Source organism: Triticum urartu, chromosome 1, assembly GCF_003073215.2.
Source record: "Triticum urartu cultivar G1812 chromosome 1, Tu2.1, whole genome shotgun sequence".
NCBI lineage: Eukaryota > Viridiplantae > Streptophyta > Magnoliopsida > Poales > Poaceae > Triticum > Triticum urartu.
In genome coordinates this window covers 151366536-151391849 of record NC_053022.1, presented here as the reverse complement: position 1 = coordinate 151391849, position 25314 = coordinate 151366536, and positions in this window count along the sequence as shown.

Sequence of the window (25314 nt, the reverse complement as noted above, 5' to 3'; positions counted from 1 at the left end):
ACACAAGGGGGAGGATACACCAAGCGAAGGCGAGGATGAGCCTCTCAAGCAAGACACTGGGGAACAAAAGAAATTTCCACCAGAAGTCAAAACAGTAAATGTATTACACGTGATCAAGGGCAAAAACAAAATGGCACTCCCAGAAAAATACGCCCGAAGACCTATCACCGCGGAGTCCTGCCACTGGTCGTCTCAACCGATCACTTTCGACCATCGTGATTACTCAGCAAGTGTCCAACGTGCAGGATGGGCTGCCCTGGTATTAGACCCAATGATTGACGGATACCACTTCACACGAGTCCTGATGGACGGTGGCAGCAGTCTAAACCTGATATACCAGGATACAATCCGCGAAACGGGGATAGACCCAACAAAAATTTGCCATAGCAATATTACCTTTAAAGGAGTAACGCCAGGCCCAGGGGCTCATTGCACGGGCTCCCTGCTACTAAAAGTTATATTCGGCTTCCCCGATAACTTCCGTAGCGAACATTTAACCTTCCACATCGCTCCGTTTCAAAGTGGCTATCAAGCACTACTCGGACGCGAAGTTTTCGCTTGCTTTAACGCAATACCGCACTACGCTTCCCTCACACTCAAGATGCCCGGTTCATGTGGCATCATTACAGTGAACGGAAGTATTAAGCAATCTCCGCGCACCGAAGAGCGTGCGGCTGCCCTGGCAGCCGCACACTAAAAATGGCCTCACCAACTAAAGCATTTAGCAGGTCGTCACGATCTCGGACACGGCTAGACGAGTCCGGCGCAGCCATATGCAATTTATACCGAATCAATGATCACACCCCTATTACAAATACAAGGGGCTCAACGTGCGCAGACAAGTGGCAACTTTTACTGATCTTGAATTATACTTGGTTCCTTTAAAAACTATCCTTTCGCACGACAACTTTTTCACCTAAGTTCCTCTCTTTTACAGATGATCATCATGCTACACCCGTCCAGGATACGGCACAATGGAGACACGGGTGCAGACGTGCAGTAGGGACCCGCCCCAAGGATTCTTTTTAGATTAAGACCCTGCGTAAACCTTTTTTACTGCCTCTTGTTGATACATATCCACCGAATTCTCAGCACAATTGAGAAGGATGCTGATGTCTTGGCATGTGGCCACATCAGAATAATGCACGTACCTGGACACAAGGGGCTTCTTACAAGCGGCACTATTTCGGCCTGGTTTATACCATAAAGACCGAATACCTTAGGGAGTGTTCGGCGTCGCGAGTTTGGCCTTATATGCATCAGCTCCGAATCATTGTCTTTAGCCAAATGTTGGGTTTGCCCGGCTCCTGTGTTTTGGTGCCTTACGTTCCGCTTTACCGGCTAAGGTAGCACCAGGAGAACTACTGCGATTGTGCCCTGGTTCATCCGGACGAGCACCTCAGTAGAGAAAGCCGAAAACTGACTGTCATGATATAGCGTGAGACTGGTCAACCACTCGATGACCTATCAAAATGTTAGAATTCCTCCGCCTTAACGAAGGGCCATTTTCCGTCCAGGCATATACGCACCCCGCGATCGGGAGAGTGCGGAGCCACCAGGGGCTATCTAGTAGCCCCACTGTCAAACTCCTATGGCTAAGTGAAAGTGTTAAAGCATTATAGTCCGGTTGCCTCGCTCGCTACGCTATCACCTCCTTAATAGGACCAAGACGTTGGGTTAAGTGTGAACACGCATTTTTTGCGATCACCCCCGCATTTTATGCGTGGGGGTTGAAGCCGACAGCTGCAATCTTTCAGGTTATACACAAGTATACATCAATGGCCGCACAGGAGGCATCATACTACTTTCAGGCAAAAGTATAAACACAACCTTATAAAAAATTCATAAAAACATTGTGCTTACAATGAAAATACATATCACTCAAACATAATATTTTTCGAGCACTGGGCTCTATCAAACGAGCACCCTCGAGAACCTCCTCGAAATAGTGCTCGGCAGCCACCTGGCCTATGGCCGATCCCTGCGCCGCAACGGTGGTAGCATCCATCTCCGCCCAGTATGCTTTAACATGGGCAAGGGCCATCCGCGAGCCTTCTATGCACGCCGACCTCTTCATCGCATTAATGTGCAGCACCGCATCAAGGAGTTGCTGCACTAAGCTGAAATAGTTGTTCGGCTTAGGCCCTTCCGGCCATAGCTGATCCACAACAGACCTCATGGCGAGTCCGGACAACCTATTCAGTTCGGCCCATTCGGCTAGCTGGTCAGTCAATGAAAGCGGACGCTCTGGAACGTGGAATTGCGTCCAGAACAGCTTGCCCACTTCACGATCTGTCTAACCTTGGAAATACTTGGCCGCGTCGGCAGCGCTCGCCGCCAAATCCATATACGCATCTGCTGAGCTCCATAGCCGATCCAGAGGGGCATACCGTGGATCTCCGAACTTCCTCCGCAACATGAAGGGTTTCCCAGCCGCAATATCCCCGGCTTCCCACAGCTCCTCCTTCTTCGCTCTCATAGCAGAACGGGTGTCTTTGTCTGCCGCCGCGGCCTTCTCAAGGTCCGTTGCCTTCGCTCGGTTTTCTTTCTCAAGGACCCAACAACGGTCGGCAGTGTCATTTAATTCTACGGCCATCTTGGCCATCTTCTCCTGGCTCTCGCAATGAGCGGCCTTCTCGGCTTTCAACTCTTCGGCTGCCTTCAAAGAAGCCGCATTACTAATCCTCGCTTGTTCCTTGGCTCGGGCAAGTTCTTCCCGCAAGGCTTCCATGGTGGCAGCTCATCTGCAGTCACAACATATTAAAGATACTGGCATTATGCTGCTCTTACTATGTGGCGTTCACCGGATAATAACACTTACCCTGTGCCTCGTCAAGCCTCTTGTTAACAAGGTCGATGTCGGCGTCTGCCACATCCAGTTGCCGTTTTAATTGGGCAAAATCCCTAGTCCGGCTAGCCACCGGAGCTCCCACCACCTGCACATAGAGGCAGTTTGGTTATTGCCTGGGAATATGATCCTTTGTTCGCCGCCGTTCTCGACGACAACCAGAGTCTCAGGGGCTACTATCTACATAGGGCACACCTAACATGTGCAGTACTATCACATATTATCTCACATACCTCAAAGCCTGTCAATAGACTCATAAAGGCTTCATGTAATCCGCTTTCAGCGGACGAGATTCTCTCCACCACCGTACCCATCAGCGTGCGGTGCTCTTCTGAGATGGCCGCTCTCCCCACCAGCTCCCTCAGAACGTCCGACCGCACACCAGTCGGTGCCGGACTCTTTCGTATGCTCTCTTCGGGAGCCGGAAACTGGGGACTTCGGGGGTCTACGGGATTATCTTCTGGACTCACTGGATCCGGAGAGGCCCTCCGTGACGACACTTCGGGGTCGCCCGCTTCTGGAGCGGAGGAGTCCAGGGGAGGCGTTTCGCTCTCCATAATCTCTGGAAGAAGATCCCCCGAAGACGAGCTCATTTGAGGGGGGCTGAGGCCCGAACTGCAAGATAGATGCGGTGGTTATTTTCTCAGAGGAAAAAGGTAGCCTGCCCTTACTATTAAAATATTTTGGATCACTTACGACTCGTTGGAGGGCTGATCCCCCCACGGACTCTGTGCGGCAAAAACACCCCCCAAGGCAGGACCCTCAGTGGGAGACCTCTTGTCCCGTTTGGAGGCTTCGGCTTCCGGATCCTCGGAAGCAGTCCTTTTCCTCCCCCGATCGTCCTCCTTCGTGGAGACGCTCGTTCCCTCGGTTGGAGCGGATAGCGATGGGGGCCCGCGGCCACCCGTATTATCTCCCTCGGTATCTTCCTTCAAGGGCTCCGGGCAAGGTGCGACCTCGAGCATCTTCTCCAATACCGGATTTTCCAAACCCTCAAGGAGGGGGGCCAAACACCGAATCATCTTCGCCTTTGTTAGCCAGTCCTGGTCAAAAGGCGAACTCTCAGAAATAACTTCGAATAAAAGACAGTGTGTTCGGCTAGGGGATTTCTTACTTGTTCGGCGGCGCGGTTACTGCTCAGGCCCACGTCCTCGGTGATATCCGGACATTCCACTTGAGGTCCGAAGAATGACTTGTACATCTCCTCGTGCGTCAGGCCGAGGAAACTTTGAATGGCACGTGGTCCCTCTGGGTTGAACTCCCACAAGCGCAGGGGCCGGCATTTGCAAGGCTGGACTTGACGAACCAACATAACTTGTACTACCGCAACCAAATTAAAATCTCCCTCGAAGAGATCTCGAATGCGGCTTTGCAGTATAGGCACGTCCTTGGCTGGACCCCAGCTCAGACCCCTGCTAATCCATGACATTAGTTGTGGTGGGGGGCCCGGGCGGAAAGTGGGGGCAGCCGCCCACTTGGCACTTCTAGGAGCCGTGATGTAAAACCACTCCCGTTGCCATAATTTGGACACCTCTGAAAAGGAGCCTTTCGGCCATGGAGCTCCTGCCATCTTTCCTATTGATGCACCTCCGCACGCTGCATGTTGCCCCTCGATCATCTTCGGTTGTACTTCAAAGGTCTTGAGCCACATGCCGAAGTGAGGGGTCACACGGATGAAGGCCTCACACACGACAATAAATGTCGTGATGTGGAGAAAGGAGTCCGGAGCTAGATCGTGGAAATCTAGCCCGTAATAGAACATCAAGCCCCTGACGAAGGGATCCAGAGTGAGGCCTAGACCTCGGAGGAAGTGGGAGACGAACACAACGTTCTCGTTGGGTTCGGGAGTAGGCACGACCTGCCCTCGAGCAGGCAGCCGATGCGAAACCTCGGCGGTCAGGTATCTGGCCTCCCTCAACTTCTTAATGTCCTCTTCCGTCACGGAGGAGGGCATCCATCGGCCTTGAAGGCTGGATCCAGACATGATTGAAGATCTAGAGCACCTAACCTGGGCTTTGGGTGTTAGAACTCGAGGCGGGGGAAGGGTTTGGTTGAGCACGAGAGGGAAAAAGCGAAAACCTTGTCCCCTTATAAAGAGGGTGAATATCAAGCGTCCTCTCCATAGCCGTCTTAGACTTGCCTATAATCTAGGGGTCCTAGACACGGTTGGGTTACCCATGACCGCATTAATGAGAATCCCGTAATTAGGGGAACACGATCTCCGCTTCGGTAAAGCGTGTCAAGAAACCGCCTCGCGTTATGTGTGGAGCTGGTTAAGAGAAACAGTTTGGATAATCACCGGGCCATGACATGACGTCATGCTGTCAAAACAAGCTAGCGGATTAGATCTGCGAAAACATTATTCTCTCTACAGTGAAATATGGGACTTATTTTGCAGGGTCGGACACTATCCTCGTATTCAAATTCTTCTGTGATGTATTCGGAGAAGGAACCCGCCTTGCAATGCCGAAGACAACTGCGCGCCGGACTCATCGTCATTGAAGCCTGGTTCAGGGGCTACTGAGAGAGTCCTGGATTAGGGGGTCTCCGGACAGCCGGACTACCTCAATTGGCCGGACTGTTAGACTATAAAGATACAAGATTGAAGACTTCGTCTCGTGTCCGGATGGGACTCTACTCGGCGTGGAAGGCAAGCTAGGCAATACGTATATGGATATCTCCTCCTTTGTAACCGACCTTGTGTAACCCTAACCCTCTTCGGTGTCTATATAAATCGAAGGGTTTTAGTCCATACAACAAGAATCACAACATACAATCATACCATAGGCTAGCTTCTAGGGTTTAGCCTCTCTGATCTCGTGGTAGATCTACTCTTGTAACACCCATATCTTCAATATTAATCAAGCAGGATGTAGGGTTTTACCTCCATCAAGAGGGCCCGAACCTGGGTAAAACTTCGTGTCCCTTGCCTCCTGTTACCATCCGGCCTAGACGCACAGTTCGGGACCCCCTACCCGAGATCCGCCGGTTTTGACACCGACAATGAAGATCATGGTGCTACTTTGAAGCACAAGTGTGGTAAAAGGATAGTAGCATTGCCCCTTCTCTCCTTTTCTCTCCTTTTCTTTTTTGGCCTCTTTTTTCTCTCTCTCTTTTTTTAAATTTATTTTTCGTCCGGAGTCTCATCCCGACTTGTGGGGGAATCATAGTCTCCATCATCCTTTCCTCACTGGGACAATGCTCTAATAATGATGATCATCACACTTCTTTTTTACTTACAACTCAAGAATTATAACTCGATACTTAGAACAAAATATGACTCTATATGAATGCCTCCGACGGTGTACCGGGATGTGCAATGACTCATGAGTGACATGTATGAAAGAATTACAAACGGTGGCTTTGCCACAAATACGATGTCAACTACATAATCATGCAAAGCAATATGACAATAATGAAGCATGTCATAATAAACAGAACGGTGGAAAGTTGCATGGCAATATATCTCGGAATGGCTATGGAAATTCCATAATAGGTAGGTATGGTGGCTGTTTTGAGGAAGATAATGGTGGGTGATGACCCACAAGTATAGGGGATCTATCATAGTCCTTTCGATAAGTAAGAGTGTCGAACCCAACGAGGAGCAGAAGGAAATGATAAGAGGTTTTCAGCAAGGTATTCTCCGCAAGTACTGAAATAAGTGGTAACAGATAGTTTTGTGATAAGATAAATTGTAACGAGCAACAAGTAACAAAAGTAAATATAGTGAAGCAAGGTAGCCCAATCCTTTTTGTAGCAAAGGACAAGCCGGAATAAACTCTTATAATAGGAAAAGCGCTCCCGAGGACACATGGGAATATCGTCAAGCTAGTTTTCATCACGTTCATATGATTTGCGTTCGATACTTTGATAATTTGATACGTGGGTGGACCGGTGCTTGGGTGCTATTCTTACTTGAACAAGCATCCCACTTATGATTAACCTCTATTGCAAGCATCCGCAACTACAACAAAAGTATTAAGGTAAACCTAACCATAGCATGAAACATATGGATCCAAATCAGCCCCTTACGAAGCAACGCATAAACTAGGGTTTAAGCTTCTGTCACTCTAGCAACCCATCATCTACTTATTACTTCCCAATGCCTTCCTCTAGGACCAAATAATGGTGAAGTGTTATGTAGTCTGCGTTCACATAACACCACTAGAGGCTAGATAACAGCCATCTTATCAAAATATCAAACGAATACCAAATTCACATGACTACTAATAGCAAGACTTCTCCCTTGTCCTCAGGAACAAATGTAATTACTCACAAAGCATATTCATGTTCATAATCAGAGGGGTAATAATATGCATATAGGATCTGAACATATGATCTTCCACCAAATAAACTAACTAGCATCAACTACAAGGAGTAATCAACACTACTAGCAACCTACTAGCACCAATCCCGGACTTTGAGACAAGAATTGGATACAAGAGATGAACTAGGGTTTGGAGATGAGATGGTGCTGGTGAAGATGTTGATGGAGATTGCCCTATCCCGATGAGAGGAGCGTTGGTGATGACGATGGTGATGACTTCCCCCTCCCGGAGGGAAGTATCCCCGGCAGAACAGCTCCGCTGGAGCTCTAGATTGGTTCCGCCAAGGTTCCGCCTCGTGGCGGCGGAGTCTCGTCCCGAAAAGTTCCCTTTGGTTTTTTTCTCATCGAAAGACTTCATATAGGAGAAGATGGACGTCGGAGAGCCACCAGGGGGCCCACGAGGTAGGGGGGCGCGCCCTAGGGGGGGCCGCCCCCCACCCTCGTGAGCAGGCTATGGGCCCCCTGGCCTTCATCTTTGGCGAGGATTTTCTTTATTTATTTTAAGATGTTCCATGGAGTTTCAGGACTTCTGGAGTTGCGCAGAATAGGTCTCTAATATTTTCTCCTTTTCCAGCCCAGAATTCCAGTTGCCGGCGTTCTCCCTCCTTATGTAAACCTTGTAAAATAAGAGAGAATAGCCATAAGTATTGTGATATAAAGTGAAATAACAGTCCATAATGCAATAAATATCGATATAAAAGCATGATGCAAAATGGGCTTATCAACTCCCCCAAGCTTAGACCTCGCTTGTCCTCAAGCGAAAAGCCGATAACAATAAATATGTCCTCATGTTTAGAGGTAGAGGCGTCGATAAAAATAAAAATACGGACATGAAGGCATCATGATTATTCTCATAATAGCAACATACATAGATTTTGTCATATGATTACTTATGTTCAAGTGATGATCTATTCACGATGCAAAAGTATAAATCATAAACCTTATTGGGCTCCGACAAACTATAATCTCAGTCATTGAAGCAATTGCAATTTATCATAACATCAGAAAGATTCTATGTCAGAGCTAAAAAGCAAGTCCACATACTCAACTATCATTTAGTCCTCCATAATTGCTAACACTCACGCAATACTTGTGGTTACGGAGTTTTAATCGGACACAGAGAAAGATAGGGGCTTATAGTTTTGCCCCACAACCTTTTACCTCAAGGGTAATGTCAACAATAATGGTTCAAGGATCTTACTCAATCCATAGGTAGATATGGTGGACTCTCATGGTAAAACTGGTTTAAGGGTATTTGGAAGCACAAGTAGTATTTCTACTTGGTGTTGAGAATTTGGCTAGCATGAGGGGGAAAGGCAAGCTCAACAAGTTAGAGGATCCATGACAACATACTTTATCTCGGATATAAGAAAGACATAACTCATTACGTTGTCTTCCTTGTCCAACATCAACTCTTTAGCATGTCATATTTTAATGAGTGCTCCCAATCATAAAAGATGTCAATGATAATATATCTATATGTGAAAACCTCTCTTTCCTTATTACTTCCTATTAATTGCAACAATGACCAAAGCTATGTCTGCCAACTCCCAACAACTTTTAATCATCATACTCTTTCTATGTGAAGCCATTACTCTCAATAAGATCAATATGAACTTTTTGTTTCTTTTTGTTCTTTTCTTCTTTCTTTTATTCGCCCAAGATCATGGCAAAATAATCAAGCCCTTGACTCGACACTAATCTTTATTATATATAGCTCACGGACTCGATTACAAAAGAGATCATAAAGCAAAACTCAAAACTAGATCATGCCATAAACTTTATTCTACTAGATCAAGATACTACTAATAGGATCGAACTAAGAAAAACGGTAAAGATAGGATTTGTGATTGTGATACGATACCGGGGCACCTCCCCCAAGCTTGGCAGTTGCCAAGGGGAGTGCCCATACCCATGTGATTATATCTCCTTCTTTGTTGTCGGTGTAATATTCTTGGCGATGATTCCCCTCAGGATGCGGTTCTCCTCCTCGAGCTTATTGACTTGCTGTTTGAGGTCCATTATTTCCTTACGAAGCTTTCCTGTGACAGCTAAAGCTCCTTGCACCCAAGGGTGTTGCATAGCTGCGGGAGAACAAGTGACACTCCTCTTCATATTTTCATAAGAAAGAAATCTAACATTAGAAGGGATAACCGAGTTTGGAATAGCTGAGCTCTGTAGTCCCCCCATCGTGAACCCAGCTCGGAGGTGAGAGGTGACTTCTTGATCCTCCATGGCATCTACTCTCATCAAGTCAGCCTCCATCTCTTCCTCCGTTGCTGGCCCAAAATGGTCAGCGTCGGTGTTTCCCGTTGGTTCCGGTGCCGGATTAGATACCCGGCTCTCCCCGATTGACTCTTGAGAAGACATCTTGCTCTAATCTGCAGCAGCAACAGCTTGAAAACAAAAATAGAGGAGGTTTGCGTGATACGGGAGTCAAAACCTTCGGGAGATTATATAATAAATTTTTACCGACCAAAATACGTATCGTGCAAGAAAACGGAGTCCGGAAGGCACACAAGGTGCTCACGAGGTAGGGGGGCGTGCCCACCACCCGCGTGGGGCCCTCGTGTCCTTCCCGGACTGCTACTTATTCTTCTATTTTTCTAAATATTCCAAAACGGAGAAATATTGCCTTAAAAATTGTTTTGGAGTCGGTTTACTTACCGTACCACATACCTATTCCTTTTCGGTGTCTGAAACGTTTCGGAAAGTGTCCCTTATGTATTCCTCCGGGGTTACGGTTTCAATAATATTGGTTTCAACATTTATGGGATTACCTGAGATATAATGTTTGATTCTTTGACCGTTTACCACCTTCGGATTTGTGCCTTCGAAGTTGTTGATCTTTATGGCACCGGAACGATAGACCTCTTCGATAACATAGGGGCCTTCCCATTTAGAGAGAAGTTTTCCTGCAAAAAATCTTAAACGAGAGTTGTATAGCAATACATAATCACCTACATTAAACTCACGCTTTTGTATCCTTTTTTCATGCCATCTTTTAATTTTTTCTTTAAACAACTTGGCATTTTCATAAGCTTGGGTTCTCCATTCATCGAGTGAGCTAATATCAAATAACCTCTTCTCACCGGCAATTTTAAAATCATAGTTGATCTCTTTAATAGCCCAATATGCCTTATGTTCTAGTTCGAGAGGTAAGTGACATGCTTTTCCATAAACCATTTTATACAGAGACATACCCATAGGATTTTTATATGCAGTTCTATAAGCCCACAATGCATCATCAAGTTTCTTGGACCAATTCTTTCTAGACCTATTAACAGTCTTATGCAAAATTAATTTTAGCTCTCTATTGCTCAACTCTACTTGACCACTAGACTGAGGGTGATAAGGAGATGCAATTCTATGATTAACATCATATTTAGCAAGCATTTTACGGAAAGCACCATGAATAAAGTGTGAACCACCATCAATCATTAAATATCTAGGGACTCCAAACCTCGGGAAAATAACTTCTTTAAGCATTTTAATAGAAGTGTTATGATCAGCACTACTAGTTGGAATAGCTTCTACCCACTTAGTAACGTAATCAACAACAACTAGAATATGTGTGTATCCATTAGAGGCAGGAAAAGGTCCCATATAATCAAAGCCCCTAACATCAAATGGTTCAATAACAAGTGAATAATTCATAGGAATTTCTTGACGTCTACTAATATTACCAATTCTTTGACATTCATCACAAGACAAGACAAACTTACGGGCATCCTTGAAGAGAGTAGGCCAATAAAAACTAGATTGCAATACCTTATGTGCAGTTCTATCTCCAGCGTGGTGTCCTCCATAAGCCTTGGAGTGACACTTGCGTAGGATCTGTTCCTGGTCATGCTCAGGTACACAACGTCTAATAACACCATCTACTCCTTCTTTATAAAGATGTGGGTCATCCCAAAAGTAATGTCTCAGGTCATAGAAAAACCTTTTCTTTTGCTGGTATGTGAAGCTAGGTGGTATAAACTTAGCAACAATATAATTAGCATAATCAGCATACCATGGAGTACTACGAGAAGTACTTATAACATTTAATTGTTCATTAGGAAAGCTATCATTAATAGGTAGTGGGTCATCAAGAACATTCTCTAACCTAGACAAGTTGTCTGCAACGGGGTTCTCAGCTCCCTTTCTATCAACAATATGCAAATCAAATTCTTGTAGCAAGAGAACCCATCTAATAAGTCTAGGTTTAGCATCTTTCTTTTCCATAAGGTATTTAATAGCAGCATGATCAGTGTGAATAATTACTTTAGAATCGACAATATAAGGTCTGAACTTATCACAAGCAAATACAACTGCTAAAAGCTCTTTTTCAGTAGTAGCATAATTTCTTTGAGCATTGTCTAAAGTCTTACTAGCATGATGAATAACATTTAATTTCTTATCAACTCTTTGCCCTAGAACAACACCTACAACATAATCACTAGCATCACACATAATTTCAAAGGGTAAATTCCAATCAGGTGGCTGAACAACAGGTGCAGAGACTAATGCTTTCTTAAGTATTTCAAATGCTTCTACACAATCATGATCAAAGACAAATGGTATATCTTTTTGCAATAAATTAGTCAGATGCCGAGAATTTTTTTGAGAAGTCCTTAATGAACCTCCTGTAAAATCCGGCGTGACCAAGGAAACTTCTTATACCTTTGATGTCCTTGGGACATGGCATCTTTTCAATAGCATCGACCTTGGCTTTATCAACTTCAATACCTCTTTCAGAAACTTTATGCCCCAAGACAATACCTTCATTAACCATAAAGTGGCACTTTTCCCAATTCAAGACAAGATTAGTTTCTTCGCATCTCTGCAAAACTCGATCAAGATTGCTCAAGCAATCATCAAAAGAGGAACCATAGACGGAAAAATCGTCCATGAAAACCTCACAAATCTTTTCACAAAAGTCAGAGAATATAGCCATCATGCATCTTTGAAAGGTAGCAGGTGCATTACATAAACCAAAAGTCATACATCTATAAGCAAAAGTAGCAAAAGGGCATGTAAAAGTAGTCTTTGATTGATCTCTAGCCGACACAGGTATTTGAGAGAAACCAGAATAACCATCTAGAAAGCAATAGTGTGTATGTTTGCATAATCTTTCTAGCATTTGATCAATAAAAGGTAAGGGGTAATGATCTTTCTTAGTAGCTTTATTAATTTGCGGAAATCAATTACCATCCTATAACCTGTGATAATTCTTTGTGGAATCAATTCATCTTTATCATTAGGAACAACAGTAATACCTCCCTTCTTAGGGACACAATGGACAGGACTTACCCACTCACTATCAGCAACGGGATAGATTATACCTGCCTCCAGAAGCTTGAGTATTTCTTTTCTTACCACTTCTTTCATTTTAGGATTCAGACGTCGTTGAGGATCACGAACTGGTTTGGCATCTGCTTCCAAATTTATTTTATGTTGACATAGAGTGGGACTAATGCCCTTAAGATCATCAAGAGTATATCCAATAGTAGCACGATGCTTCTTTAGAGTTTTCAATAATCTTTCTTCTTCATGCTCTGAAAGGTTAGCACTTATAATAACAGGATATATCTTCTTTTCATCAAGATAAACATATTTAAGATTATCAGGCAAAGGTTTAAGCTCAAACACGGGATCACCCTTGGGTGGAGGAGGATCCCCTAAAATTTCAATAGGCAAGTTGTGTTTGAGAATAGGTTCCTGTTTAAAGAATACTTCATCTATTTCCCTTCTTTCATTCATGAACATATCATTCTCATGGTCTAGCAAATAGTGTTCTAAAGGATCACTAGGAGGTACGGCAATAGAAGCAAGACCAATAATTTCATCCTTACTAGGTAATTCTTCCTCCCGATGTTGTTTACTAAATTTAGAGAAATTAAACTCATGAACCATATCATCCAAGCCAACAGTAACAACATTCTTTGTGCAATCTATGGTAGAATTGACATTATTTAAGAAGGGTCTACCAAATATAATGGGACAAAAGCTATCTTGTGGGGAACCAAGAACAAGAAAATCAGCAGGATATTTAGTTTTCCCACACAAGACTTTAACATCTCCAACAATTCCCATTAGTGAAATAGTATCTCTATTAGCAAGTTTAATAGTAACATCAATTTCTTCTAACTCAACAAGTGCAATGTCATGCATAATTTCTTTGTATAAGTCAATAGGTATTGCACTAGCACTAGCACCCATATCACATAAGCCATGATAACAATGATCTCCTATTTTAACAGAAATAACAGGCACGCCTACCACATGTCTATGTTTATCTTTATCACAAGGTTTAGCAATTCTAGCAGTTTCACCTTCGAACTGAATAACATGCCCATCAATATTATCAGACAAGAGATCTTTAACAATAGCAATATTAGGTTCTACTTTAACTTGCTCAGGAGGTGTATAAGTTCTAATATTGCTTTTACGAACAACAGTTGAAGCTTTAGCATGATCCTTTATTCTAACAGGGAAAGGTGGTTTCTCAACATAAGAAGTAGGAACAATAGGATCATTATAAGTGACAGTCTTTTCTTCAACTTTAATAGGTGCAACTACTTTTACTTCTATGGGAGGATGATATTTAAACCACTTCTCCTTAGGGAGATCAACATAAGTAGCAAAAGATTCACAGAAAGAAGCTACTATCTCAGAGTCAAGTCCATATTTAGTGCTAAACTTACGGAAAATATCGGTGTCCATAAAAGATTTAACACAATCGAACTTAGGTGTCATACCTGACTCCTTACCTTCGTCGAGGTCCCAATCTTCAGAGTTGCGTTTAATTCTATCCAATAAATTCCATATGAATTCAATAGTCTTCATCATAAAAGAGCCAACATAAGAAGTATCGAGCATGGTTTGATTATTATGAGAAAGCCGAGCATAAAAACTTTGCATAATTATTTATCTCGAGAGCTCATGATTGGGGCATGAATATAACATTGATTTAAGACTCCCCCAAGCTTGAGCGATGCTTTCTCCTTCGCGAGGCCAGAAATTATATATATAATTGCGATCACGATGAACAAGATGCATAGGGTAATACTGAAATTCCAACTTCAATCTTTTATAGTCCCATGATCTCATATCATCACATAGCCTATACCATATCAATGCGTCTCCCTTCAAAGATAAAGGGAAGACCTTCTTCTTAGCAACATCATCGGGTATACCTGCAAGCTTAAATAATCCACAGACTTCATCCACATATATTAAGTGCTCATAAAGATGCTTTGTTCCATCTCCTGTAAAAGGGTTAGCTAGCAGTTTTTCCATCATACCCGAAGGAAATTCAAAAGGAGTTTCATTTTCAATAGGTTCAGTAGGTTGAGGAGCAACTCTTTGCTCTACTGGACAGGGTGAAGATACCCCGAACAAGCCCCTCAAAGAATTACTTTCCATAGTAGCAAGTGATAGTAAATTTCAGCACACTATAAATTTTTCCTTACCAAATTCCACCTACCAAAGGCGCTACACTCCCCGGCAACGGCGCCAGAAAAGAGTCTTGATGACCCACAAGTATAGGGGATCTATCGTAGTCCTTTCGATAAGTAAGAGTGTCGAACCAACGAGGAGCAGAAGGAAATGATAAGCGGTTTTCAGCAAGGTATTCTCTGCAAGTACTGAAATAAGTGGTAACAAATAGTTTTGTGATAAGATAAATTGTAACGAGCAACAAGTAAAAAAAGTAAATAAAGTGCAGCAAGGTGGCCCAATCCTTTTTGTAGCAAAGGACAAGCCGGAACAAACTCTTATAATAGGAAAAGCGCTCCCGAGGACACATGGGAATATCGTCAAGCTAGTTTTCATCACGTTCATATGATTGGCGTTCGATACTTTGGTAATTTGATATGTGGGTGGACCGGTGCTTGGGTGTTGTTCTTACTTAAACAAGCATCCCACTTATGATTAACCTCTATTGCAAGCATCCGCAACTACAACAAAAGTATTAAGGTAAACCTAACCATAGCATGAAACATATGGATCCAAATCAGCCCCTTACGAAGCAACGCATAAACTAGGGTTTAAGCTTCTGTCACTCTAGCAACCCATCATCTACTTATTACTTCCCAATGCCTTCCTCTAGGCCCAAATAATGGTGAAGTGTTATGTAGTCGACGTTCACATAACACCACTAGAGGCTAGACAACATACATCTTATCAAAATATCAAATGAATACCAAATTCACATGACTACTAATAGCAAGACTTCTCCCTTGTCCTCAGGAACAAACGTAATTACTCACAAAGCATATTCATGTTCATAATCAGAGGGGTAATAATATGCATATAGGATCTGAACATATGATCTTCCACCAAATAAACCAACTAGCATCAACTACAAGGAGCAATCAACACTACTAGCAACCTACTAGCACTAATCCCGGACTTTGAGACAAGAATTGGATACAAGAGATGAACTAGGGTTTGGAGATGAGATGGTGCTGGTGAAGATGTTGATGGAGATTTCCCTCTCCCGATGAGAGGAGCGTTGGTGATGACGATGGTGATGATTTCCCCCTCCCGAAGGGAAGTATCCCTGGTAGAATAGCTCTGCTGGAGCTCTAGATTGGTTCCGCCAAGGTTCCGCCTCGTGGCGGCGGAGTCTCGTCCCGAAAAGTTCCCTCTGGTTTTTTTTCTCATCGAAAGACTTCATATAGGAGAAGATGGACGTCGGAGAGCCACCAGGGGGCCCACGAGGTAGGGGGCGCGCCATAGGGGGGGTGCCCCAGCCTCGTGAGCAGGGCATGGGCCCCTGGCCTTCATCTTTGGCGAGGATTTTTCTTTATTTATTTTAAGATGTTCTGTGGAGTTTCAGGACTTTTGGAGTTGCGCAGAATAGGTCTCTAATATTTGCTCCTTTTCCAGCCCAGAATTCCAGCTGCCGGCATTCTCCCTCCTTATGTAAACCTTGTAAAATAAGAGAGAATAGCCATAAGTACTGTGATATAAAGTGAAATAAAAGTCCATAATGCAATAAATATCGATATAAAAGCATGATGCAAAATGGGCGTATCAGTGGGTTTATGGTACCGACGAAAGTTGCGCGGTACTAGAGAGGCTAGCAATGGTGGAAGGGTGAGAGTGCGTATAATCCATGGACTCAACATTAGTCATAAATAACTCACATACTTATTGCAAAAATCTATTAGTCATCGAAACAAAGTACTACGCGCATGCTCCTAGGGGGATAGATTGGTAGGAAAAGACCATCGCTCGTCCCCGACCGCCACTCATAAGGAAGGCAATCAACAAATAAATCATGCTCCGACTTCATCACATAACGGTTCACCATATGTGCATGCTACGGGAATCACAAACTTCAACACAAGTATTTCTCAAATTCACAACTACTCAACTAGCATGACTCTAATATCACCATCTCCATATCTCAAAACACTCATCAAGTATCAAACTTCTCTTAGTATTCAATGCACTTATATGAAAGTTTTTATTATTGCCATGTTGTTCTAAAGACTCTCAAAATAATATAAGTGATGCACAAGAGTTTATCTATTTCTATAAAATAAAACCACCGCCGTTCTCTAAAAGGATATAAGTGAAGCACTAGAGCAAATGACAAACTACTCCGAAAGATATAAGTGAAGAACAATGAGTAGTCGAATAATTATGCAACTATGTGAAGACTCTCTAACATTTAATAATTTCAGATCTTGGTATTTTATTCAAACAGAAAGCAAAACAAAATAAAATAAAATGAAGCTCCAAGCAAAACACATATCATGTGGTGAATAAAAATATAGCTCCAAGTAAAGTTACCGATGAACGAAGACGAAAGAGGGGATGCCATCCGGGGCATCCCCAAGCTTAGGCTCTTCGTTGTCCTTGAATATTACCTTGGGGTGCCTTGGGAATCCCCAATCTTAGGCTCTTGGCACTCCTTATTCCATAGTCCATCGAATCTTTACCCAAAACTTGAAAACTTCACAACATAAAACTTAACAGAAAACTCGTAAGCTCCGTTAGCGAAAGAAAACAAAACACCACTTCAAGGTATTGTAATTAACTCATTCTTTATTTATATTGGCTTTAAACATACTGTATTACAACTTCTCTATGGTTATGAACTCTTTTACTAGCCATAGATTCATCAAAATAAGCAAACAACACATGAAAAACAGAATCTGTCAAAAAACAGAACAGTCTGAAGTAATCTGTAACTAACGCAAACTTTTGGAACCCCCAAAATCCTGAGAAATTAGGAAGTCCTAGGAAATTTGTTTATTAATCTACTGCAAGTGGAATTGGTATTTTGTCGCTCTCTGGTAAAAAATTAAAATTATTCTCTTGAGCGCATACTTTCTGTTTTTTACAGCAAGATCAAATAACAATCACCCAAGAAGGTTCTAAAGGCTTTACTTGGCACAAACACTAATTAAAACATAAAACCACATCTAAAAAGAGGCTAAATAAATTATTTATTACTAAACAGGAACAAAAAGCAAGGAACAAAAATAAAATTTGGTTGCCTCCCAACAAGCGCTATCGTTTAACGCCCTAGCTAGGCATGATGATTTCAATGATGCTAACATAAAAGATAAGAATTGAAACATAAAGAGAGCATCATGAAGAATATGACTAGCAAATTTAAGTCTAACCCACTTCCTATGCATAGGGATTTTGTGAGAAAACAACTTATGGGAACAAGAATCAACTTGCATAGGAAAGCAAAACAAGCATAACTTCAAGAGTTTAAGCACATAGAGAGGAAACTTGATATTATTGCAATTCCTACGAGCATATATTCCTTCCTCATAATAATTTTCAGTAGCATAATGAATGAATTCAACAATATAACTAGCACCTAAAGCATTCTTTTCATGATCTACAAGCATAGAAAATTTACTAATCTCTACATAAGCAAAATTCTTCTCAATCGGAATAGTAGTGGGAGCAAACTCAACAAAACAACTATCATGTGAGGCATAATCCAATTGAAAGTTAAAATCAAGATGACAAGTTTCATGGTTATCATTGTTCTTTATAGCATACATGTCATCACAATAATCATCATATATAGCAACTTTGTTCTCATAATCAATTGGAACCTCTTCCAAAATAGTGGAATTATTACTAAATAAAGTCATGACCTCTCCAAATCCACTTTTATCAATATAATCATCATAAATAGGAGGCATGCTATCATCATAATAAATTTTCTCATCAAAGCTTGGGGGACTAAACATGTCATGTTCATCAAACATAGCTTCCCCAAGCTTGCATGCCTGCAGGTCGACTCTAGAGGATCCCCGGGTACTCAAGGAATTCGTACTAACAACATTGCAATCATGCTCATCATTCAAATATTTAGTGCCAAACATTCTAATGCATTCTTCTTCTAGCACTTGAACACAATTATCGGAATCCTTATTCTCATGAGAGATATTAAGAAGATGAAGCATATGAGGTACCCTCAATTCCATTTTTTGTAGTTTTCTTTTATAGAGTAAACTAGTGATAAAACAAGAAACAAAAAGATTCAATTGCAAGATCTAAAGATATACCTTCAAGCGCTAACCTCCCCGCCAACGGTGCCAGAAAAGAGCTTGATGTATACTACACAACCTTCTTCTTGTAGACGTTGTTGGGCCTCCAAGTGCAAAGGTTTGTAGGACAGTAGCAAATTTCCCTCAAGTGGATGACCTAAGGTTTATCAATCCGTGGGAGGCGTAGGATGAAGATGGTCTCTCTCAAGCAACCCTGCAACCAAATAACAAAGAGTCTCTTGTGTCCCCAACACACCCAATAGAATGGTAAATTGTATAGGTGCACTAGTTCAGCGAAGAGATGGTGATACAAGTGCAATATGGATAGTAGATAATGGTTTTTGTAGTCAGAAAATATAAAAACAGCAAGGTAGCAAGTGGTAAAAGTGAGCACAAACGGTATTGCAATGCTAGGAAACAAGGCCTAGGGTTCATACTTTCACTAGTGCAAGTTCTATCAACAATAATAACATAATTGGATCATATAACTATCCCTCAACATGCAACAAAGAGTCACTCCAAAGTCACTAATAGCGGAGAACAAATGAAGAGATTATGGTAGGGTATGAAACCACCTCAAAGTTATCCTTTCTGATTGATCTATTCAAGAGTCCGTAGTAAAATAACATGAAGCTATTCTTTCCGTTCGATCTATCATAGAGTTTGTACTAGAATAACACCTTAAGACACAAATCAACCAAAACCCTAATGTCACCTAGATACTCCAATGTCACCTCAAGTATCCGTGGGTATGATTATACGATATGCATCACACAATCTCAGATTCATCTATTCAACCAACACAAAGAACTTAAAAGAGTGCCCCAAAGTTTCTACCGGAGAGTCAAGATGAAAACGTGTGCCAACCCCCATGCATAAGTTCACGAGGTCACGGAACTCGCAAGTTGATCACCAAAACATATATCAAGTGGAGCACGTGATATACCATTGTCACCACAGATAAGCACGTGCAAGACATGCATCAAGTGTTCTCAAATCCTTAAAGACTCAATCCGATGAGATAACTTCAAAGGGAAAACTCAATCCATTACAAGAGAGGAGAGGGGGAGAAACATCATAAGATCCTAATATAATATCAAAGCTCACGATACATCAAGATCGTACCACCTCAAGAACACGAGAGAGAGAGATCAAACACATAGTTACTGGTACATACCCTCAGCCCCGAGGGTGGACTACTCCCTCCTCGTCATAGAGAGCGCCAGGATGATGAAGATGGCCACCGGAGAGGGATCCCCCCTCCGGCAAGGTGCCAGAACGGGTCTAGATTGGTTTTCGGTGGCTATGGAGGCTTCTGGCGGCGGAACTCCCGATCTATTCTGTTCCCCGATGTTTCTAGGGTATATGGATATATATGGGCGAAAGACGTCGGTCAGGGGGGCCACGAGGCGGACATGAGGCAGGGGGGCGTGCCCAGGGGGTAGGGCGCGCCCCCACCCTCGTGGTGGCCTCGGGACTCTTCTGGCCCACCTCCGGTACTCCGTGGGCTTCTTCTGGTCCAAAAATGATCTCCGTGAAGTTTCAGGTCAATTGGACTCCGTTTGATTTTCCTTTTCTGCGATAGTTAAAAACAAGGAAAAAACAAAAACTGGCACTAGGCTCTAGGTTAATAGGTTAGTCCCAAAAATCATATAAAATAGCATATTAATGCATATAAAACATCCAAGGTTGATAATATAATAGCATGGAACAATAAAAAATTATAGATATGTTGGAGACGTATGAACCCACAAGTATAGGGATCAATCATAGTCCTTTCGATAAGTAAGAGTGTCGAACCCAACAAGGAGCAGAAGGAAATGACAAACGGTTTTCAGCAAGGTATTTTCTGCAGGTACTGAAATTATCAATAACAAATAGTTTGGTAGTAAGATGATTCATAACGGGTAACAAGTAACAAGAGTAGCAAAGGTACAACAAGGTGGCCCAATCCAAAGGATAAGCCTGGATGAACTCTTATATAAACCAAGCACTCCCGAGGACACAAGGGAATTATCATCAAGTTACTTTTCATCATGCTCATGTGATTCACGTTCGTTACTTTGATAATTTGATATGTGGGTGGACCGGTGCTTGGTGCTATCCTTACTTGGACAAGCCTCCCACTTATGATTAACCCCTCTTGCAAGCATCCGCAACTACGAAAGAAGAATTAAGATCAATCTAACCATAGCATGAAACATGTGGATCCAAATCATCCCCTTACGAAGCAACACATAAACTAGGGTTTAAGCTTCTGTCACTCTAGCAACCCATCATCTACTTATTACTTCCCAATGCCTTCCCCTAGGCCCAAATCATGGTGAAGTGTCATGTAGTCGATGTTCACATAACACCATTAGAGGAAAGACAACATACATCTCAGCAAAATATCGAACGAATACCAAGTTCACATGATTACTTATAACAAGACTTCTCCCATGTCCTCTAGAACAAACGTAACTACTCGCAAAGCATTCTCATGTTCAAGATCACAGGGTATTTAATATCAATAAGGATATGAACATATGATCTTCCACCAAATAAACCAACTAGCATCAACTACAAGGAGTAATCAACACTACTAGCAACGCACAGGTACCAATCTAAGGTTTTTAGACAAAGATTGAATACAAGAGGTGAACTAGAGTTTGAGAGGAGATGGTACTAGTGAAGATGTTGATGAAGATTGACCATCCCATGATGAGAGGATTGTTGGTGATGATGATGGCTTTGATTTCCTCCTCCCAGAGGGAAGTTTCCCAGCAGAATCGCTCTGCCGGAGCTTTAGATTGCTTTGCCCAGGTTCCACCTCGAGACAGCGGTGCTTCATACCGAAAGCCTCCTTATGATTTTTTCTAGGTCAAAACCTTTCATATAGCAGAAGATGGACACCGGGGGCTGGACAGGGGGCCCACAAGCTCAGGAGGCGTGCCCTGGGGAGTAAGGCGCGCCCCAGGCTTGTGGCCACCTGGTGGGGCCCCTTCTGTTGTTTATTCACCCAATATTTTATATATTCCAAAACAATCCTCCGTAATGTTTCAGGACATTTGGAGTTGTGCAGAATTGGCATCTCAAATTTCATGCTTTCTGGTCCAGAATTCCAGTTGCCAGCATTCTCCCTCTTCATGTAAATATTGTAAAATAAGAGAGAAAAGGCATAAGTATTGTACCATAATGTGAAATAATAGTCCATAATGCAATAAATATCAACATAACAACATGGTGCAAAATGGACGTATCAACTCCCCCAAGCTTAGACCTTGCTTGTCCTCAAGCGGAAGCCGAAATCGATAATCATGTCCACATGTTTAGAGACAGAGGTGTTGATAAAAATAAAATACGGACATGAAGGCATCATGATCATCTTTAGAACAACAACATATTGTCATATAACTGAAGGAAATATGCCATAGAGGCAATAATAAAGTTGTTATTTATATTTCCTTATATCATGATCAATGTTTACTATTCATGCTAGAATTGTATTAACCAGAAACTTAGTACATGTGTGAATACATAGACAAACAGAGTGTCACTAGTATGCCTCTACTTGACTAGCTCGTTGAATCAATGATGGTTATGTTTCCCGACCATAGACATGAGTTGTCATTTGATTAACGGGATCACATCATTAGAGAATGATGTGATTGACTTGACCCATCCGTTAGCTTAGCACGATGATTGTTTAGTTTGTTGCTATTGCTTTCTCCATAACTTATACATGTTCCTATGACTATGAGATCATGCAACTCCCGAATACTGGAGGAACACTTAGTGTGCTATCAAACGTCACAACGTAGCTGGGTGACTATAAAGATGCTCTACAGGTGTCTCTGATGGTGTTTGTTGAGTTGGCATAGATCGAGATTAGGATTTGTCACTCTGAGTATCGGAGAGGTATCTCTGGGCCCTCTCGGTAATGCACATCACTATAAGCCTTGCAAGCAATGTGACTAATGAGTTAGTTGCGGGATGATGCATTACGGAATGAGTAAAGAGACTTGCCGGTAACGAGATTGAACTAGGTATTGAGATATCGACGATCAAATCTCGGGCAAGTAACATACCGATGACAAAGGGAACAACGTATGTTGTTGTGCGGTTTGACCGATGAAGATCTTCGTAGAATATGTAGGAACCAATATGAGCATCCAGGTTCCGCTATTGGTTATTGACCGGAGATGAGTCTCGGTCATGTCTACATAGTTCTCGAACCCGTAGAGTCCGCACGCTTAACATTCGGTGACGATCGATATTATGAGTTTATGTGTTTTGATGAACTGAAGGTTGTTTGGAGTCCCGGATGTGATCGCGTGCATGACGAGGAGTCTCGAAATGGTCGAGACATAAAGATCAATATATTGGAAGCCTATGTTTGGGCATCGGAATGGTTCCGAGTGAATTCAGGCATATACCAGATTACCAGGGGGTTACCGGAACCCCCCGGGGAGTATATGGGCCCTAACGGGCTTTAGTGGAGAGAGAGAGGCAGCCAGGGCAGGCCGCGCCCCCTCCCCCTCTGGTCCGAATTGGACTAGGAAGGGGGGCAGCGCCCCCTTTCCTTCCTCCCTCTCCCCACCTTCCTTCTCTCCTAGTCCAACTAGGGAAGGGGGGAATCCTACTCCCGGTGGGAGTAGGACTCCTCCAGGGCGCGCCATAGAGGGCCGGCCCTCCCCCTCCTCCACTCCTTTATATACGGGGGAGGAGGGCACCCCATAGACACACAAGTTGATCATTGATCTCTTAGCGGTGTGTAGGATCGAAAGTATGTCTAGAGGGAGGGGTGATTAGACTACTTGACCAAATAAAAATCTAGCTTTTTCCCAATTTTAAGTCTTGGCAAATTTTAGCAACTTAGCACAAATCAAGTAAACAACCTACACATGCAATTCTAAGAGTATAGCAGCGGAATGTAAAACAATTGCATATGAAGGTAAATGGAGGAGTTTGGAGGGAGCAAATGCAATGTAGACACGGAGATTTTTGGCGTGGTTCCGTTAGGTGGTGCTATCGTACATCCATGTTGATGGAGACCTGAACACACGAAGTGTAACGGTTGCGCGAGTCCATGGAGGGTTCCACCCACGAAGGGTCCACAAAGAAGCAACCTTGTCTATCCCACCATGGCCATCGCCCACGAAGGACTTGCCTCACTAGGGTAGATCTTCACGAAGTAGGCGATCTCCCTGCCTGTATAAACTCCTTGGTTCAACTCCACAATCTTGACGGAGGCTCCCAAGTGACACCTAACCAATCTAGGAGACACCACTCTCCAAAAGGTAATAGATGGTGTGTTGATGATGAACTCCTTGCTCTTGTGCTTCAAATGATAGTCTCCCCAACACTCAACTCTCTCCCATAGGATTGGATTTGGTAGAAAGATGATTTGAGTGGAAAGCAACTTGGGGAAGGCTAGATATCAAGATTTCTATGGTTGAAATGGAATATCTTGACCTCAACACAAGTGTAGGTGGTTCTCTCTCAGAAAATGTATGTTGGAAGTGTAGGCTTATTCTGATGGCTCTCTCTATGAAAGAAGAGTGGGTGGAGGGGTATATATAGCCTCCACACAAATTCTAATTGTTACACACAAATCACCTAACTCGGTGGGACCAAAGTATAAAACTCGGTCATACCGATTTAGTTCAAAATGTGAACGTTAGGATTTTCGGTGGGACCGACATGTCAACTTGGTGGGACCAATTCCATTAGTGTTAGGGCATAATGTAATCTCAGGGGACCAATTACACAAACTCGGTGGGACCGATTTTGGTAATAGTCAAACAGAGAGTTGGTCAGGCAAACTCGGTGGGACCGATTCGCTCATCTCGGTTAGACCGGAACGTTACGAAAGGGAAATAGAGAGTTTGCATTGCAATCTCGGTGGACCGGTCGCTCATATCGGTTAGACTGAAACGTTACGAAGGGAAACAGAGAGTTTGCAACCCCATCTCGGTGAGACCGAGATTCCTATCGGTGAGACCGAAGTGACTAGGGTTTCACGCAGTGGCTATGTCAAATGAACTCGGTGGCGCCGGATAGAAGATTTTGGTGGGGCCGAGTTTGACTTTTGGTTTGGGACATATGTGGATATGAGAAAGTAGTTGAGGGTCTTTGGAGCATATCACTAAGCATTTTGAGCAAGTAACTCATTAAGCAACACCTCACCCCCTTTTAATAGTATTGGCTTTTCCAATGGACTCAACGTGATCTTGGATCACTAAAAGTAAAATGTAGAGTCTTGTGCTTTGAGCTTGAGCGAATCTTTTGTCCTTAGCATTTTGAGGGGTCCACTTTCTAATCCATGCCATGCCAATCATTGAGCTTTCCTGAAATATTTATTTTAAATAGCATTATCTCAATGAGCTATATGTAGTTAGGAATTACCAAAACCACCCAGGGATAGTTGCACTTTCACCGTGTGCGGTGCCCCCCTCCACCATAATCCACCTCGGCCGTATCGTTGCAGTGCTTCGGCGAAGCCCTACGCCGGTAGCTTCTTCATCACCATCATCACGCCGTTGTGCTGACGAAGCTCTCCCTCGACACTCAGCTGGATCAAGAGTTCGTGGGACATCACCAAGCCTAACGTGTGCAGATCATGGAGGTGCCGTACTTTT